Genomic DNA, 17,784 nt, shown 5'->3' on the forward strand with positions numbered 1-17,784 from the left:
CGCCCGCCCGGCGGCGCCGCCGCGCGCCCCCTCAGGGGCGGCCGAGGGGGAGCCGCAGCAGCACCGGCGGCGGCGGTCGGGGGCTCTGCAGCGCTGCGGCCGTGCCGGTGCCTCCTCGGCTCCGGGTTGGCTCCGGGGCCGCAGAGGAAGGAGGTGTGACGAGGAACGACCGGGCTCTGCCCCGACCGGGCTCTCCCCCCCGGCACAGGCGCTTCGGAAGGTGTCGCTTGCGAAAGCTGTCAGCGCTTCCCGTAGCGTGCAGCGGCGGGTGGAGAAAGGCTGCGGTGCGATGGGGCCCCCGGCGGAACAGCCCCAGGCTCGCTCCTGTGGGAGGGTGAGAGTCGCAGCACCCTCAAAGTGCACAGGGAACAGCCCCCTCAATCCCCTCGATCCTCACAGGGGATCAGCCCCTCAGCCCCCCAAAAACTCACAGGGATCATCCCCTCAATGCCCTCAAACCGCACAGGGAAAAGCCCCTCAATCTCCTCGATCCTCACAGGGGATCAGCCCCCTCAAACCTCACGGGGAACAGCCCCTCAATCCCCTCAGATCCTCACAGGGGATCAGCCCCTCAGGCCCCCAAAACCTCACAGGGATCATCCCCTCAATGCCCTCAAATTACAGGGAGAATCAGCTTCTCAACCCCCCAAAAAATCGTAGGGGATGAGCCTCTCAAACCTTATGGGATCAGCCCCTCAAACCTCTCAGGGAGAGCTGCCCCCTCAGCCCCCTCAAACCTCTCAGGGCACGGTGGTTCTCCTCAAAAAGTCCTCTAAGTCACAGGGCTGCAGGCATGGGGTGACAGTAGGAGGTTCCTGTTCCATTAAAATGTCTTTTCACTGTCTGAAACAGAAACACGGGCTGAATTGTAAAAGGATCAAAACCACCCCTGCCCTTTGCTGTTCTCCAGCATGTTTGCTTTTAGTATTCAGCCCAGGACTGACACAGAATGGGAGGATTTCCCAAATGGCTTTGTTACAACATTAAGCCTGGTAACCTACCCTGGGTCACTCCCGAGCAGAAAATAAGGAGTTTGAAAGAAAACACTGATTTCTAAGGGCAGCTTGTTCCAAGGATTGTTCCTGCCCTGAAACAAAGCCTGTGAAAACACCAGTTGCGAGTCATTCCCTAAGTTACTGTTTCCGCACGGAGTGATCTCGCCACATCGGAGCTGCAGAAAGGTCAAGCCGGAGTTGCTTTCTCGCTGATGTAAGTTCATGCGTAGGTATTTTTATAGCAAACATTCCAAACAAATTTCATATCTGATATGCAAAGCCAGGAATGCTGCTTACAGAGACACGGGCTCCAAGGCCAAATTTCTCCTCATGTAATCCAAGTGCAAACACACTACAAATGAAATAAGCTCCTTAAAGCCTCCTTGTATCTTTTCTGAATTTTTTTTTATCTTAGATTTGTGGCATATCGAAAAAAACCATATCATTTTCAAGCATAAAATCTGCCTCAAAGGGACCTTTTACCTCTCTTATGAGGATGAGGGGGAGAACTTAAGCGATTTTTAAAAATATAAATTAAATTGGTGGAAATGTACTTCACTCATTAGCCACTGATTATGTATTTATCATTTAAAGGGTAAAGGTAAATGTAAAGGTAGCAGAGGAATAAGAGGATATAAGCTGCCTTGATATATATATAACCTCTTATTCCTACCCTACCTTTACATATCTCTCCTCAACATAGTTCCTCACCAAGCAGCTTTCAGTTTAGATACAAAATGCACTCTTTACAACATTTGAGAATGAATTCAACAAACATGGCAACGTGTCAATCAAAAGCCTAAGTTGGCACTACCAGAAACAGCTGGAGAAATCTGTTTTATCTTGTGATTAAGAGAAAGATTCCATGGCATCCCTAGAACCATGCTCTCTTTGTGATGGATCCCTTTCTTAAAGCATTAACTCTCAGCTGAGGAGATGGGGTTTAATTCCTGACTTTTCTGTCGTGTTCCTGTGTGACCTTAGGTCCAGTAATAATATTTTAATGGTTTGGTTTCTCCTCTGAATTACAAAGATAATGACTGAGTCCCATTTTGCCTGGAAGGAGCAGCACTGGGACCCAGCCAGCCCCGAGCTGGCAGAGCAGTTAGAGAAGGCAATTAGAGCAGGAGGCAGCTTCAGTGCTGGGGTAAGGCAGCTCCACACCAATTCCTGCTGGTTCTCAGGCCAATTTCTCCATGACTCTTTATCCTCAGGCTCTTGCTAGAGAGCAACAGCCAAGCCCTGAGCACCAAGGCTCAGCAGAGCCCTGCCTCAACACTGCCAGGCCTGTTTTGGCTACACCCAGCAGTGAGGGACCCTGCCAGGACAACTCTGACCCGATGCCTCTGCAGCCACCACAGTTTGCAAAATTATTCCATTTTTATCTGTGATGTCAAGACAGAACCTCTAATTACAGTTCACACAAACCCCGCTCTCAGCAGTAGAGATTATCAGGCAGTATGGGGGGTTTAATGACAGCTAAATTATGAAAAAAATGAATGACTGAAATTATAATTACAAATCAGATCCTGCCACCAGGTTATAGTCACAAACAGCTGACTGGGTACTTGGTGCAAGTGAGGAAGCAGAACCCTCTATGAGGAGTTCCTTCCACTGTGGGAAGGAAAGGGGATGGAGTGATGGTTCTTAATAATGGCTAACACTTCCTATTAACCAAAAACCCAGACCTCTTTCCAAAGAAAAGCTATGACCCTTTAGGAAAAACCCAGCTACAGCAGCATCCTCATGTCCCAGAGGTACAGACAGTGTCCAAGAACCAGCAGAATTTTGTCTGAAGAGCACTTCAAAATCATTTACTGGATCCATTGTACACACGGTGGCCTGCACCAAATTTAATCACAGAGATACTCTGGGTTGGAAAGCCAGGCTGGAGGCTCCCGATGGCAGTGTCTTTGTTCAGATTAAATTAAGCATGTTCTCAAAGGCACTGAAGCAAGAACCCAGAGATAAGGCTGTGTGTGCTAACCCTGGATTAGATCTGGCAGTAAGTTTTTGCTGAAGCCTTATTGGGGAGCACAGGATTAGATGTTGCTGCTATTTAAATGCTGTGTCAAAGGTAAATCAAATTAAGATACAGCGAATTTAGGCTTGCATTAGATGAATTGGGCTCCTCTCTTGTCACAGAGAAGTGCTACGTATGCAAATTGAACTGGGCACGTGTCCTTTGGATTGCTGGAATTTATTTAATTATTCGCTAATCAAAAACTAATTCACAAGCACTTAGCAAATATCTTTAAGTGTCTCTGCATCGCTGTCAAGGATCTGAGGCAAAGCAGGTATTTAGTGCTGCACAGGAGCAGCAGGAGCCTGGCAGCACAGCAGCTGTTGGGCTCTGCCAGGCTGCTGCAGTCCAAGGCTACAGGAACAGGGAAAATCCACAGCAGGACCTGCAAGGAGAAGGGGTTTGGAGCTGCCCTGGGAAGGCCTGAACTCCAAAGGGATGAGCCAAACAGCAGAGGAACTGCTGCAGTGACTCAAAAGCACTTCTGAGAACAGCGCTGTGAGGCCTTAGGATTTCCTGATTCATGTTCACTAAAACAGAAGCCAAAAATGCAACTTTGTTGCCAGCCTCCAAATCTGTGCCTCTTGCCCCAATACCTGTCTCCCCACCCTGGGATATTGTTATTTTTTTAAGGACTGCTCTTGGCACTGGACAAACACAGGACAACTTTTACCCCTTCCTGCTTCAGACAGCCCTGACAGGAGCGTGGCAGAGCACATCCCAAATATTTGACAAGAGTAGAAAGTGGGAGAGAGAGATCAAGATGCAATAAGAAGATTCAATCAGGTCTGCAGTGGTCAGAGCTAAATGGCTTCATATCTAATTACAGTGAACTGGTGAATGAGAAAAACACCCCAAATCATTATCTGCCAGTCTGATTCTGATGTTATCAGAGAGAGAGGAAGTACAAAAGGCTTCCTCAGAGAACAACAGAACAATATTCAAATTTAAACTTCTATCACATCCCACATTTTCTAGGAAACAAGTGGCTTAGAGTGGTAGCAGAGGGTGACAGATTTTTATGAACTCAGGGGGAAATAAAGGAGCAGATTCTTACCAGGTCCCTCCTATTGTTGTCAGGTAGGCTGCACTCCCACACTATTGCCAGTATGAACTTTGTAGTGGAATACTGCAGGGGAAAATGAAACATGTAATTTAAAAAAAGTATTTAAAAATGAAATTAAAGTCATCCCCCTTGTTGAAGGGACATGCTAATGAAGGCAGTGCTCACCAGGGCTGCAGTGTGGTGTAGCCAGGGGACTCTCAGAGTGAGATGATTGGGATTTTTTCCCTTATTTCCAGTTTGAGGGCACTTCTCTTTTCACACCTGCCCTAGAGATCCCCTCTTCCCAGTACTCCCAGGACTTTTTGGAGCAGCTGCCCATCTCCACCCCCGACCCAGCTGTCCCTGTCCCAGCAGCCAGGCCCTTGCCCTGGCACCATCCCCTGCTGGTTCCCGGCAGCAGCAGACGCCTCATCCCCTCCTTCTTCCTGGTGAGCTCCAAGCGGGGCGGGGACACGGGAATAACAGCGTCCCTCTGTCCCAGAGGGCCGAGCTCTGGGGACAGCTCAGTGCGGGGGTGACAGGCACTGCTGCACAGGCAGGAGTGACAGCCCTGCTCTGCACGCCCACGCGTGCCAAACGCCAGACCTGTACATCAGGTTGTGGCACATACAGGAACAGGGTTTGGATGGCACTGCCCAGGCTCTGGAAAAGGCAGCAAGGGAAGTGGGAGCATCCCTCAGACCTCATCTGACCCATGGGCTACCTCTGTTTAATTCTGCCACCCCTTTATGAGAGAATTAACGAATGTTTCTGCTGAGCCCTGGATGTTTGTGTGCAGGGAGCCCGTGACAGGTTTAAAGCTGCTCAGAAGCGCTGCTCACATTACTGCTCAATCCATAACTTCACTCCTGTTATTAATAGTAGGATCTCCACAACCCAGGGAAGTGAGGCACGTCACACACGTTCACAGCTATTTTAGGGTTTGTGGGTAAGTGGTCCCCCACTTTTCCTGCAGTTGCCTTTGAAAGACAGAGAAGAAAACACCATAAGGCACCCTCCACTCTTGATATTCTCCTAAGCAAGGCTTCCCTGTGCGTGGAAGGATGGCACGATCACACTTGAGGCCCACAAAGAACAGTGACAAACTCTTCCTTCCTGGCAGACTTTGCTGCTGCTCCTCCAACCCAGCAGTAACAAGGTGCCACAGCTAATGGCACTCAGGAGTTAAGTGTAATGCCTTGGATATTTATAAAAATATCACGTCCTTCCCGCTTTTCTATCAACCTGTTTGATTATGCCTTATACAGGGAAAGTGTGACAGAATTAATCAGCCTGCTGGAGTGCACACTAAGGGAACAGATGAGCTTTGGCAAGATTGTTGTTAGCACTGAAAAACTGTGACAAGAAAGAGGCAGACTGCAATCCAGACACGTGTCATTCAGAAAATGAGACATGCTATGATTTATCAACGTACCAACAATTGATAGCAATAGGGATCTCCCATTTCAAAGTGTTGTCTCTGTGTAGATTAAGAGTAGTATCTGTCATCAGGAAACAATGGGAGAAAAGAAATGTATTTGGTAAAAGCAATTCTGTGCTCCCTCATAGACAGAAACCACTGTGGTGTTGGAATGGAGGTAAAGGATTCTCTGCAGTTCCATCCAGGGCAGTAAAAACCAGCGCTGTGACAAGAGGAAGTGCAAATAATTAATACCAGAAGATCAAATGAAAGGAGTGGCTTTGCAAGAAGTGACTAATGCTGCCTCTGCTCTGGGAAGGCCCAGATTGCCTCGTGGAAAGAGGAGTTTGTGTGGCCCCCGAGCTCGGCACACAGCGGGCAGGGATGCACCACGGGGCACCTCTCCCCTACAAAGAAAGGGCTGCTTTCTTCTCAAAGCCTCAAAGGCTGCTGCTCACAGCGTCCCCAGCACTGCAGCAGTTTGATTCTTGTGTACAGAGAAAGCAACACCAAAGCATCAAACACGGACCAACTTGGGGAACATTTTGCCAGCAGCTGATACAGTGGGAAGCACATCTCAAAACAGCAGGGCAGCAGAGCAAAACAAAAGCCACAGAGCCAGAACTGTTGTGTCATTTGGCACATCCTGGCACTTGCTTTAATTCTGCTTCAGAACTTGCAAGGGAAGGCCAAAGCTTCTTATTTGCTAATTAAGGTTTCACACGATTCAAACACTGAACAAAGGACATCCCCAAACAGAGGAACCTGCCAGCCTTCGTGCCCCTGCCAAAGGCTGATGTCTCAGTTCAGTGCTCTCCCAACACAGAGTGAAAGAGCTCTGGACAATGGCACGTCCAAATGTGCACACACACACATATTTTTATGCTGGCATGTGCACATTACCTCTGATCAGGTTCTAAAAGTTCCACCTCCCTGTTTTTGTTAAGGACTCCAGACACCCTACAGACAGGGGTGAAACAGGCATTAAAACAGCAGACCTCTATTTTATGGTGTCAAATGACTAATAATAGTAATTAAGGATCTTAAAGTCCTTTATCAAGAGGCATTATCTAAAATGGCATCATGCCTGTAATCAGAGCCAATGAAAAACTGTTTGATCAAGCCAAGAAGGCAACTAAAACAGTCTGAGGAGTTGCCATCTGCTCCAGCCACGCCAGCCCTGAATCCAGCAGAGAGCCACTGCAGGACTCTGCCAAGCAGGTTGTTTTCCTGTCATTTCAGCTGAACACTCGTGCCTGTCCATGTGTTCCAGAGGATTCCCAAACCCACACATGGCAGATCACTGCTGCAGATGCAGCTCTGACAACATTTTGCTTTGCCACTCTTGTGGATTGACTGTGCACGTGCAGCAAGGTAAAGCATTAGGGGTTAATCAGAATTTTGCCAATCATATTAAGGATTTGCATGTATATTTAGTTTATAAAAAGTATGGTTAATTGATCCATAAAAGCCTTTGGTACTCACTCAGCCTCTGGGTAATAGTCCAGCTACTCCCAGAAGAGCTTCTGACCCAGCAATTGTAATAAAATCTGGGCCTGGAGTATGGAGTAGACTCTTGAGCAGATTCTTAGCAATAGAAGACAAGTTCAGGGTAGATGAAGGTTGCCAGATTGTTACAGTTTGAAAAAGAAAATTGGTATATTCAAGGAAGGAGCAATTTGAAGTTTTTAGAAAGCCCTTGGACACCACAATGATGGGCAAGAGTTTCTTCACTCATTTTGCTTTCTCTTATCACTTCCCAGCTGTTTCTTCCACTTTCAGGTAGTTTCAATTTATCCTTCTATTTTTACCCACACTAGAGTTCACTAACAGCCTTTGAGTTGAGATCCTTCTGGCTTTAGTGATGAGGTGCCAGCTGTGCATCCCTGCAAGCTGGTGCATGGATGACCTTGAAAATTTCTGGGAAGCCAATCAGGAGGTGCTTCCAAACAGTTTCCTGTGTCCCAGAGAGCATCTCTCTGTTTTCAGCTTTAGATATAAATCACATTATAACATCCAGAGCATTGTGCAGACATTACCCAGCCAATGCCAGCCCAATCCCCTCCCAGCCTGTGCCCTGTTACTGCCTCAGTAACAGCTCCTCCATTCCCCTGAAGCCAGCCCAGGGAGCTCTTTCTGCTTCCTTCTCTGCAGGAATATTAAACCAGAATGAGAATGAAGAGAGCTGTTAATTTTATGTCACGGCGAGGAAACTGAAGGTCTTCAGATCACACTTTCTCCTCAGTCTTTTAATTGCAAAATTATACTTCAAGATTTGACACAAGTTTCTCACCTCCCTGTTTTCAAGCTACTAGCAAGCAAAACCAGACAAAAATACTTCTTTTTTCCTATTCTGCAGAGCCTGTTAATTTCAGATAGGTGAAATATTGCTAATTAGCAGCATATTCTAACAGAGTTTGTGATTTTACAGAGAGCTATGTCAAACTAAACCAGATTAAGGGTCAGAATGTGCCAATCTTTTCATTGTTGTCACTTTGTGATTTATGTTCCCCCTCAACATGTGCCCTCCCAGGTTCCTGGAGCCCTTGGCTAGCACTGCTCAGCTGCTCACAGTTATTCCTCACACCAGATCCAGCAACGAGACATTCACAGCACGCTCTTCTCACATTTTCTCTAAACATTAGGTACGACAGCAGAAATAGAAATTGGAGATTTAGAAGCAAGAGACACGGGAATCTGGGTGGAAACAGATGACTAACAGAATTTTTGCTAAATAAAAACATGAAAAGGGGTAAAAAAAAAGATTCCTGAGCAGACATAATACCTTTCTTTTTCTGGATAAGCACTAATCTAGGCCCTGGAACACTCCCACTTCTAGATATGATGCTTAGTAACATGTTTCTAATTTCAAATTAGATTTTAATGGAAATAATGGGAATACTCCTTAAATAAGTTAGACTTCCTGTGGTCTCCTCCAGGCCCCACACTTTTTACCTTTGCCAGTTTGAGACCAACTCCACAATGCTTGACCAGGAGTGTGCCATGACCCCTCCCTGTCATCCCTACAGCCATCCATGGTGTCTTTCCTTTTGATTAAACTTCACCTTCCAAGATGGAAATTCATGGATAACACCCTGCACAATGGGATCTGAGCATCTAGAGACCCCATGGGGAGTTACACAAGCAATAAATTGTCAAACCCCATTTTCTGGGCAGATTAATATTCTCTAAGTTACTCCTGCCATAAGCTATAAACAGCAGAATATGCACTTCTTTGCATTCCAGCATGTTGTGGGAGATCATAAAGGCACTCAATATATTATTTAAGCCATTTAAGCAAGATAGCACAACTGCTGTAATTAGCAACAGTTCTCCAAATCCCCATATGCCAGACAAAGGCTCACGTTCAGCATTTCCAGGCTGGTAGGAGGGAATCAGAACATCACAGAAATAAAATCCATGCTCTGCTTTTTTTTCCTCCTGCCAATCTCAGCAGAGCCTGTTTCACTACAGCTACTCCCCTGCACCACATACAAGAGACCCAAAGTATAACACAAAGAAGACTGCCCTTTTTTGGGTATATTTTAAGAATAACAGGCTACTCAAAGCTTTTAGAAAGAGAAATGAAGCCACTTCTCCTGACAGCTGCATTCTGCAGGCTGGAGGGGAACTTCCTTGCTTTTTCCTTTGAATAAAGCCAAAATACAACGAAAACCAAAATTTGACTTCCTCTAGAAAATCCATGATCTGAAGTCAGTGTTAATGGGAGCTCAGCAGCACTCCAAGCAGCAGCCACCCTTGGTGCATGCAGGGTCAGGCACAGGGCAGTGGGGTGGGAGGCACAGCAATCAGAGGAGAGGCAGGGTGAGCACGTAAAGGGCAGCAGTGGCAGCACAGGGACAAGACCTGAATGCTGCCACGAGCCTGAACTTCACCACCCCATGGAACCCCAGGACACAAAACCCAAAAACAAACAAAGAACATTGCTGGGACAGACACCACAATCCTCCAAAGGAGCAGGGAAAGGAGACACAGAACTGAGAGCTCTGCCACCGAGGGGGCTGTGAAATTGGGGGTGCCATGGCTCAGAGAGGGGAGACTCTGTCCCCTGCCCCATTCCCCAGGCAGCACCAGCTGGGAAATGTGTCCCAGGCTCATCATTTTCCAGGCCTCTCTGAGTCTGGGGAGAGGAAATGACCGAGGCTGGTATCACCTAGAGAGTTCATATTTCATCATCCAAAAGGTTAACAAAAGAAGTCAAGTTATTTTCAGCACAAAGAGATACCTAACTTGTTACAGATTTGATTTTATAAATAGCACCTAAGGGAGGGACTCATTAACATCTCATTAATAATGCCTATTTTAATTTGCATAAACCCCTAAAAACTTACAAAGCACAATAAAAGCAAAAGCCTCTAACTATCCTGTTTCTCACAGGCTGCAAGTTAAAGAAGTGTGGAGGAAGCTGATAATGCTCTTTCAGTTCCTGAGGACTTCAAGCAGCTATAAAAGTTATAGGACACTGGCAAACACCAACAATCAGCTCACAAACAGCTGGCTGAGAAGTTGAAGGCAAACATCTAGAGAACTAAAATAGTGCAGGAATACCTGAAAATACAACTATGGAGTTGTATTTTGGGAGCACCAGCACCAGAGGTTGGTCACTTGTCCCTTTGGGCACTCTGAAGGGTTTGGCTGCCTGTGTCTCCCAGTCTGGAAACACTTGGAACACACCTGATTTTGCCAGAAGTGGATAAAAGAGATGCAGATGTGTTTCTGCTTTCCCCACACCACTGGTCACCAATCACACTTGTGTTTAGACCACATTAATTGCAAATAAGTGGTTAAATGAGCAACTCCCTAGAGGTACCAAAAGGAACTGCTCTGGCAGTTCAGGTGCCTCTAATGATGCCACACAAAAACAATAACTGGCCCAAATTCTCTTCCAGATCCCTTCCCCTGACACAAGATTTGGTAACTAGAACCAGGGAGAAGATCATCTTCATCACCCCTCAGCACCAGGAAAGGAATTTCCAGATGGAATTAGCAAAGCCTCCACCCCTACAGTCCGAGCAGTGGCTGAGTGTCTTTAATCATTCCATCAAAGGGAGCATTCACCACCCTCCTGGTAAGAACAGGTTGCTGGAAAACATCCCTCATTACATTACAATTCCTATTTAGCATTGCACTGCAGTACAGCTGGCAACAGTGCTTGGGGTTGATGTTTAACTAACCACATGTACAGGCAGCTGGGTTAAGTACAATGCAGAATACCTGTACATTTATCTGTGTTTATCATCTCTCCTTCCTGTGACCTATCAGTACATAAATACCATATCAAATGCCTGCATATATTATATACACCAGATTCATCACATTACACGTGGCAATCATGGTAAATCTGCCCAAAGCAGCAAATAACAACCAGCAGCAGACACACAACATCTTCACAACTGCTTCCTTTTTGGCTCCATGCCTGCTCTGCACTGCAAGAGCTGCTGCACCAGAGGAGTTGGTTAATGTTTGCACTTGCACAGCTCCTGGAGATGAAGGCACTCAAATAGAGAAATTAATATTCACAGGAGAGCTGTCAGGGGATGAGTTTTCCCTAAGGTGCACTGTTTCAGTACAGTGTGTTTGACTGGCACTTGGGCTCCTTTCCTTCATGGGGAGAAACAGGAGAGGCATAATCTGTTTGTACTCTGATTTTCCCCATCCAATTAGAACATCCTTTCAAAGCATTCCTGTTGTAGGTAGGCAGGATAATGTGAGATTTCCAGAGATGTGGTCTGGTTTATGCCACCTTCCAGCAGGAAAGACTTCCCAGGAGAAAGCAGCGTTGTCTCCCTGAGGAGGGGGAAGGACACAGCCACAGGCTTCTCTCATGCCTGATCTCACAGCAGTGAAGCAGGGTGATGGACAAATTCTAAATACAGCAAGATCCTCAGATGAAGGCTGGCCAGGGAAGTCCATCTGTGCCTCCCACTTGCACATCCCTGGCTTTGGCTGAGCTCCGAGTGCAGCCAACACTGAAAGGGAGAACAAAGCCTTGGCTTTGAAGGGGAGCTCAAGGCCCTCTCAGTCCTCTGCAAAGTGTACACACGATAAGCCAGGAGAGCCATTCCATGCTGCAGTCACATGCCATGTGGAAGCTGTAATCTCACAAGGACACAGATATGGCCATGCAAATATGGGTTATGCCTGTGCTAACATCCAGCTCATGTCCCTGGAGCTCCTAAAGGGCTTTAATCTGGCTGCTAATGCAGGTGAAAGCTTGTGCTGGAGAAGCTTCATTTCTCCTGGCTCTGATCAGCCAGGAGCCCTTTGGCACCTTGACTGGGGAGGTGAGGACATCAGCTGGCTACTCCTTGGTTCCAGTCTTTGCAGGTGAGGAGGAGAGGAGCTGCCTGGCACAGCAGGGACAGGTGACATGACTGCAGGCACAGCGAGAGGGTGGTTGGGAACAGGCATTGAGAAACCAGCTGCATTTTCAACATCCCCTTCAACCAAACCACTTCTAACAGAGCCCTCACAACAACCCGAGGCAGCACAACTACACTCACAGCTGTCACCTCTGCTTCCCTCTGCAGAGCTGATCTGGTGTAAAGCAACACCTAACACTAAAATCCTAACGAGGCTTAAACAACTGTAATGTACCTCAGATGGGCCAAGCAAACCTCACTGCAAAGTTAGCAAGAAATTCCCTTTGCATCTGCCCAGCACCTGCCTGTGAAAGGCTCCTGCATCCAGAGCTGACAGCAAAATTCAGACAAGGGGGAAGAAGAAAGCAGACACAGGAGGCAAAATGCCACAGACATCTTAAGGGGGAGGGCTTGTCTTCATGGATTTTTGTCATTACTGAATCCAGCCATGGGTAAAAGCCAAACTTCCCTAAGACAGCCTGAGAACAGGAACCTGCCTTTGTTTCAAAACCCACCCATAGGTGCCTTTCCAAGGTGATAGCTGCTGTGGGCATTGGGCTCAGCAGGAGCTCAGCACCACGAGGAATTCCCGAGCAAGATCATCCCAACTTCTGCCAGGAGCAGCACCAGGCCAGAGGGACCTCAGAGAGAGAGAGAGAGAGAGACAGAGGCCTTTGTGCAGCCTGGGGATGACTGAGGGTGCCAGAAGCGACCTGGCACAGGAGCACAGCTGAGTCACAGCTGCAGCAATTGCACCAATTGTCCCAGGGACACAACAATTGCACTTGTCTGACTGGTCAGGCCATGGCAGCAGTGCAGGGCAGTTCTCTTTGTGAAAGCCTTTTGCCTGGAAGTAAACTTCAAAACAAAATCCTTTAACTCCAAGCCTTTCCAGGCTTCTCCCTGGCAAGGGCAGTTTACTGAGAGATGTGATGCAGGGGAAAGAGATCCCACTGTGTTGGCTTTCACCATCACCTGTGAAGGAGACGATAACTCTGAATTCCCATTACACTGGGATGGAATTGAGGTGTCAGCTCCAGCCAGCTCCCTAAGAACACCCAAGGTGCAGCCCAAGGTCCCTGTTCCCCATCAGAGTAAAAGTTCATTTTTGTTACACTCCCAAGCCAGACCTGGGGAGCAGGAGGAGGAGGATGAAGTTTGTACTCACATGCACAATCCACATCCTGCCTTCTGCTTTTTGGGGGGAATTTGTCTCCCTCTTCTCAAGATGGACACAAAGCAACTGCACAATCTGTAAAAGCACATCAAGAACAAGCAAATGGATGAGAAAATGGGAAATTTAATCCCCGAAAGGTGTTTCTGCTGTACTGATTTAAGGGGATGACCATGCCCTGCAGCATCTGTGGCTTGATCTGTGTCAAAGGAGAAGCCTGTTACTGAGAAATCTGCAGTTTATCAGCAGTACTTTCCCTGCTGCTCTGGGTGGCTGAGTGATGTTTACAGTCTTTAGAGCTGTTTGCTCATCCCATGCTTCCAGTCAAGCTTTACAGATCCAATCTGATCCATAGCTTTATCTGATTCTATAGGAATTAAAGATTCCACAAGATCAGGTACAGCCTGGGTTTGCCAGCAGTGATCTCTGTGCCTGAGCATCACCTGTACAAGGGAAGGAAAGTTCATCCATTTCCCTGAGAACACAGACTCCAAAGGGTTAACTCAGAGCCAACCATAAACATCTCCTGAGCAAAGGCTGGGTGCACCAGGAAGTTCAAAGGTCCACAAGAAACACAGACTTTAGGGAGTTCATTAAAAAATAATTAGAATCAAATACACATGAAAAAAAAAGAAAAAGTGTCAACTAAGAAACTGTTTTGAGGAAACCAGAAAACAGGGACTAACAAGGACTACATTGTTGGGTTACTGGGACATTTGCCTGTTCAGAAGGGAGCTGTGGTCATTTGATAGCTGGAAGAGATAAGACCACAAAAAAGTGTGAGGCCACAGGTAAACAGCTCTCTCCTCCAGCTAGAGAGAAAGGGGAAGCCAGCCAGCTTTTGCTTTTAGTTCCTGGGGAAACAAAACCATTTCTTTCTTTCTAAGGCTCCAAGAAGATATTCCACCCAGGAGGGAATGAAAACTGCGGTAAAGAAAAACCCAAATTCCTGCTGGTAGCAGAGACACCCGAGATTAAAGGAGAGGCACTAAAGGAGCAGCTGGCAGGTGGTGACAGATGCTCCTGAAACTTGGGAGGGCTGCAGAGAGGAAACCCAGCTCCATTCCAGCACAGCCCTTCCTGCAGGCCTGGGACACCACCTCAGCTAAGGACAAACCCCACTGTGCCTTCAAATGAGCATTAAAAAGCAAAAAATCCCCCAAACACCTTCCCAATCCTTTTGCTCCCTAAAAAGCCACCAGCAAACCCCACAGCTCCGCATCTTCCCGTGCAAGGAGGGAATGAAGGCCAGGCCAGGAGCTGGGTGCAGGATCAGCCCCAGGGGACTCCGGGGACACTGAGGAGCATCCAGCGAGGCCGGGCCGGGAGAGGCCAGCGGGAGCAGCGACAAACGCCGCCGTTATGTAACGGGTGACAAACGCCTTTTGTTATGCAAGACAAGTGGGAGAAAAATCAGCATTTTCGGCTCCCTGCTCGAGCACAAACAACAGGCTCCGGCTCCGGGGGGCACCGGCACCGAGCAGCAGAAAGAGATGCCTTGGAAACGCCTCCTGATTCGCATGAGTCAACAGAAAAATACGGGATCAATATTTAATTTTAAGGGATTGAGGTTGTCAGCACGGTCATTTGATAATTTTGGGGGTTTTGTTAAGGAGAGAGGCCAGTGGGCAGCCATCCACCAGCCTTGCTCATCAGTCATCTAAAATGAGGGATCTACATCCCTTTTACTCAGCATTAGGGATTCTAGGCTTTTTTAATTAAAAATTTAAATTGGTATTAATATAATTTCGTAATAAAATTAATAAACCAAAAAGCCACACACATCTGAATTTAAAAAATTAAACTCTGGTCCCAGCTCTTTTTTTACACTCGGTGAAAATCCCAGCTCCGATTCTCAGCTCCGAGCTAGAACAGAGAATCCTCTGCCCTCTCCTGGCTCCTGTACGTGGCTGAAAGCCGCAGAAATCAGCCTCGGAAAGGAATCGGGCTCCTGGGCTCTCGGAGACCCTGCCAGCGTCTGGTCAAACAAAATCTAAAATCCAAGCGTGACCTCTGGCATCAGGAGATTCTTCATCCCCAGGGACTGCCCAGGGGATGCGCAGCTCCCCGTCCCACCCCGCTGGGCGCAGGGTCCCAGCGCCACCCCCGGTGCCACACGGCGACAGTGACATCCAGCGGCAGCGCGCACCCATCCGCACCCCGGCCGAAGCGCAGGCACCGAGCAGCGCCCGCAGAGCCGGGAAATGCCAATGCCCTGGGCCGGGAAACGTCTGGGCTTGGAACGCGCCGGGAGGTGCTCGGGCAGAGCGGGCAGGGCGGCACCCAGGGAGCGGGGACAGCAGGGACAGCAGGGACAGCACGGGCGGCACTGGCACTGCCAGCACGGCCTGGAGCCCCCGGTGCCCTGCAGCGACAAACCCAGCACAGGGGCGGGAGCAGGCAGCCCTCAGCTCATTGCCGCTCCCGCCCCACGGGACCCCGGTTAAGCAAGAGCTGCTGCCCAAGCGTGAGTCAGCCCGTGGTGCTCGTTCACGTTAACACCTCTGAACGTGCGTTCATGTTCCTTCTTTTTTGTTTAAGCAATCCTGCTGTCCTTCAGAACAACCGAGTTGGTCCCAGAACTCACAGGAAAGGCTGAAGCAGCTTTAAAGCAGTTGTCCCTTCAGGAACAGCCAGGTAAAAGACACTGTCACCTCCAAGACCTGCCAGGTCACCGCCCAGCAGGGACAGGTGAGGCTCTCACACAGCCACCGTCACACTGCCACCAAGCAGGGTGAACATTCTCCTGCTCACACAGAGCCTTTACACCCGGAATTTTTACAGAAAGATGAGCAGGTGCAGATGGGCTCAGTGCTGGGGGAGCTGGGCAGGTTGAGCTCCTGTCCCAGACCCGGGAGCAGCAGCTGGAGGAGCTGCTCCAGCCAGGGAGGGAGGGAGGAATGAGCCACGGCTTTGTTGTCAGCTGCTGGCAATTAGGGCGTCCCTACCTTGCAATCTGGATGCTCCAGCATAGTTGTGGTTTGCTCTGGGCCCACCCCAGCCCAGCCACACGTTTGTCTTCCCCAGCAAAAATGCAGCCCGACCTGTAGCAGGGGTGTTTGTGCCTTCCAGTCCCTGCACTGGTTACTCCAGCACCTGCACACCCCGGAGGTGGAATGAGACAGGGACGGGAGAGGCAGCTGCTGGCAGCACCGGCTCTGCCACAAACGGGTGCCCGGGAAGGAGGCTCTGTCCCACATAAAGCCATTTTCTAGCTGCTAAAACACAGCCACATGTCCTGTGGGAGTTCTCAGGCACTCAGAACCAGCTCATTTCTCGTCTCTTTTCTCCCCAATGTCTCTCTCTTTACCTCTGAAATGTCCAATTCAGTCTGTAACAGCTCAGAGGGAGCTATTCAATATAAAGGGGTAAACTAAAAGTCAAAACTCAAGAGCTGCCAGACAAGGTGATCCGGGAGGCTGAGCAGGAGTCCCTCCCTCAATGCCCTGCCGGCTCCGGGCCATCCTCCCTGCCTGGCTGCTCCCGCAGGGCTGGGCAAATTCCAGGCAATTCCTGCCGAGAGAGAGGCACCAGAGACACCGAGCCGTGGAACGGCCCAGATCAGCGCGATTGAAGCGCCAGGAGCATCCCCTGGGGCTGGGACTGCTCGGTGCCCAGAGCCCTGCAGGCAGCCCCGGCTCTGCTGCTCCCGGTACTCCCGGTGCCAAGGCAGCTGTGGGATGCAGAAGCCACCCAGCCAAACCCCCAGGGGACAGACTGGGGCTCACAGGATCAGCTCTGCCTTCCAGTCACTTTAAGGGGTTTTTCAGGTTCCCAAACACCATCAGAGAGGGCGATGGAAATGAATGAGTACAGCATCCTCACCTGAGCAAGAGCAGGGAATCCAGACTGTCTCCATGGTTTCCCAGAACCACAAAGTCCTGCAATTCTTGTAGTGTCATAGCAACAAGCTCCAGCCCAATGAAAATCCTGTTCTTTTAGACCATAGGATCTTATTTATGATGATCCTGGAGATCCCTTACACTTGTGCATTGACACCAGGATTGGATGAAGGCTCTGCAAGTACCAGACCTACCTTCAGCACATCATTCCTTTTGTACAAACCCCAGTCACAGAAGAGCAGCTTCTGGAGGAAGCAGCAGCTGCTCCTTTCCTTGCTGGGGCAGAAATTCCTCTTCCAGGGACTTGGCAGGGCTGGATCACCACTAGGCTTGATGATCCCAAAGGTTTTTTCCAACCTGAATGGTTCTGGGATTCTGGATGACTCTGGCTGGGCTTTGGGGTCGGCCACATTTGATTCATAGATCAATCCAGGTTTTAAGGAAACACCAGAAATATCAATGATTTGTCCCAGCAATCTTTCAGTCTGACCAACAAAACTCCCAAAGATCCTTCACTCCCACGTGCTGGAATGGGAGAGCTGGGTGGGGGCTCAGTTACTGCCTTCACCTCTGAACCCAAGAAAAACCCTCCTAGATTCCTTTGGGAGACCATTCTCAGAATCAGGACAACAAATTTCCTTTTTAAACGTGGATCCCATCCCCAGACCTGGCCAGGGGCCCGGGATTCCTGTCTGTGCTGGCCCTGCCCTTGAGAGGCTGTGGGAGGCTGTTGTGTCTCACCCTCCCAGGCAGCAGAGCAGACACTTGGGTGGTGCAGAGCTGGATCTTGAGGAATTTTCCCTGGATAACAGAATAATGCCTCCAGCTAAAGGTGAACCCAATGCAGGAATGCCTGAGGCTGCCTTAGGAAACGCTGTCTGCCCTCAAAGTGTCACACTGGT

At 48.8% G+C, this 17,784-nt stretch overlaps 1 long non-coding RNA gene across 1 annotated transcript; it reads right to left on the bottom strand.

The window, feature by feature from the left end:
* Positions 1 to 749: 749 nt before the first annotated feature.
* On the bottom strand, positions 750 to 16,930 carry LOC143695550 (uncharacterized). Its single transcript, XR_013184889.1, has 5 exons — positions 16,866 to 16,930; positions 13,035 to 13,118; positions 5,499 to 5,706; positions 4,076 to 4,147; positions 750 to 843 (listed from the first exon to the last, which is right to left on the bottom strand). It is a non-coding gene; the product is annotated as an uncharacterized LOC143695550 (long non-coding RNA).
* Positions 16,931 to 17,784: the final 854 nt, after the last annotated feature.

This window comes from Agelaius phoeniceus, chromosome 20, assembly GCF_051311805.1.
Source record: "Agelaius phoeniceus isolate bAgePho1 chromosome 20, bAgePho1.hap1, whole genome shotgun sequence".
Lineage (NCBI taxonomy): Eukaryota > Metazoa > Chordata > Aves > Passeriformes > Icteridae > Agelaius > Agelaius phoeniceus.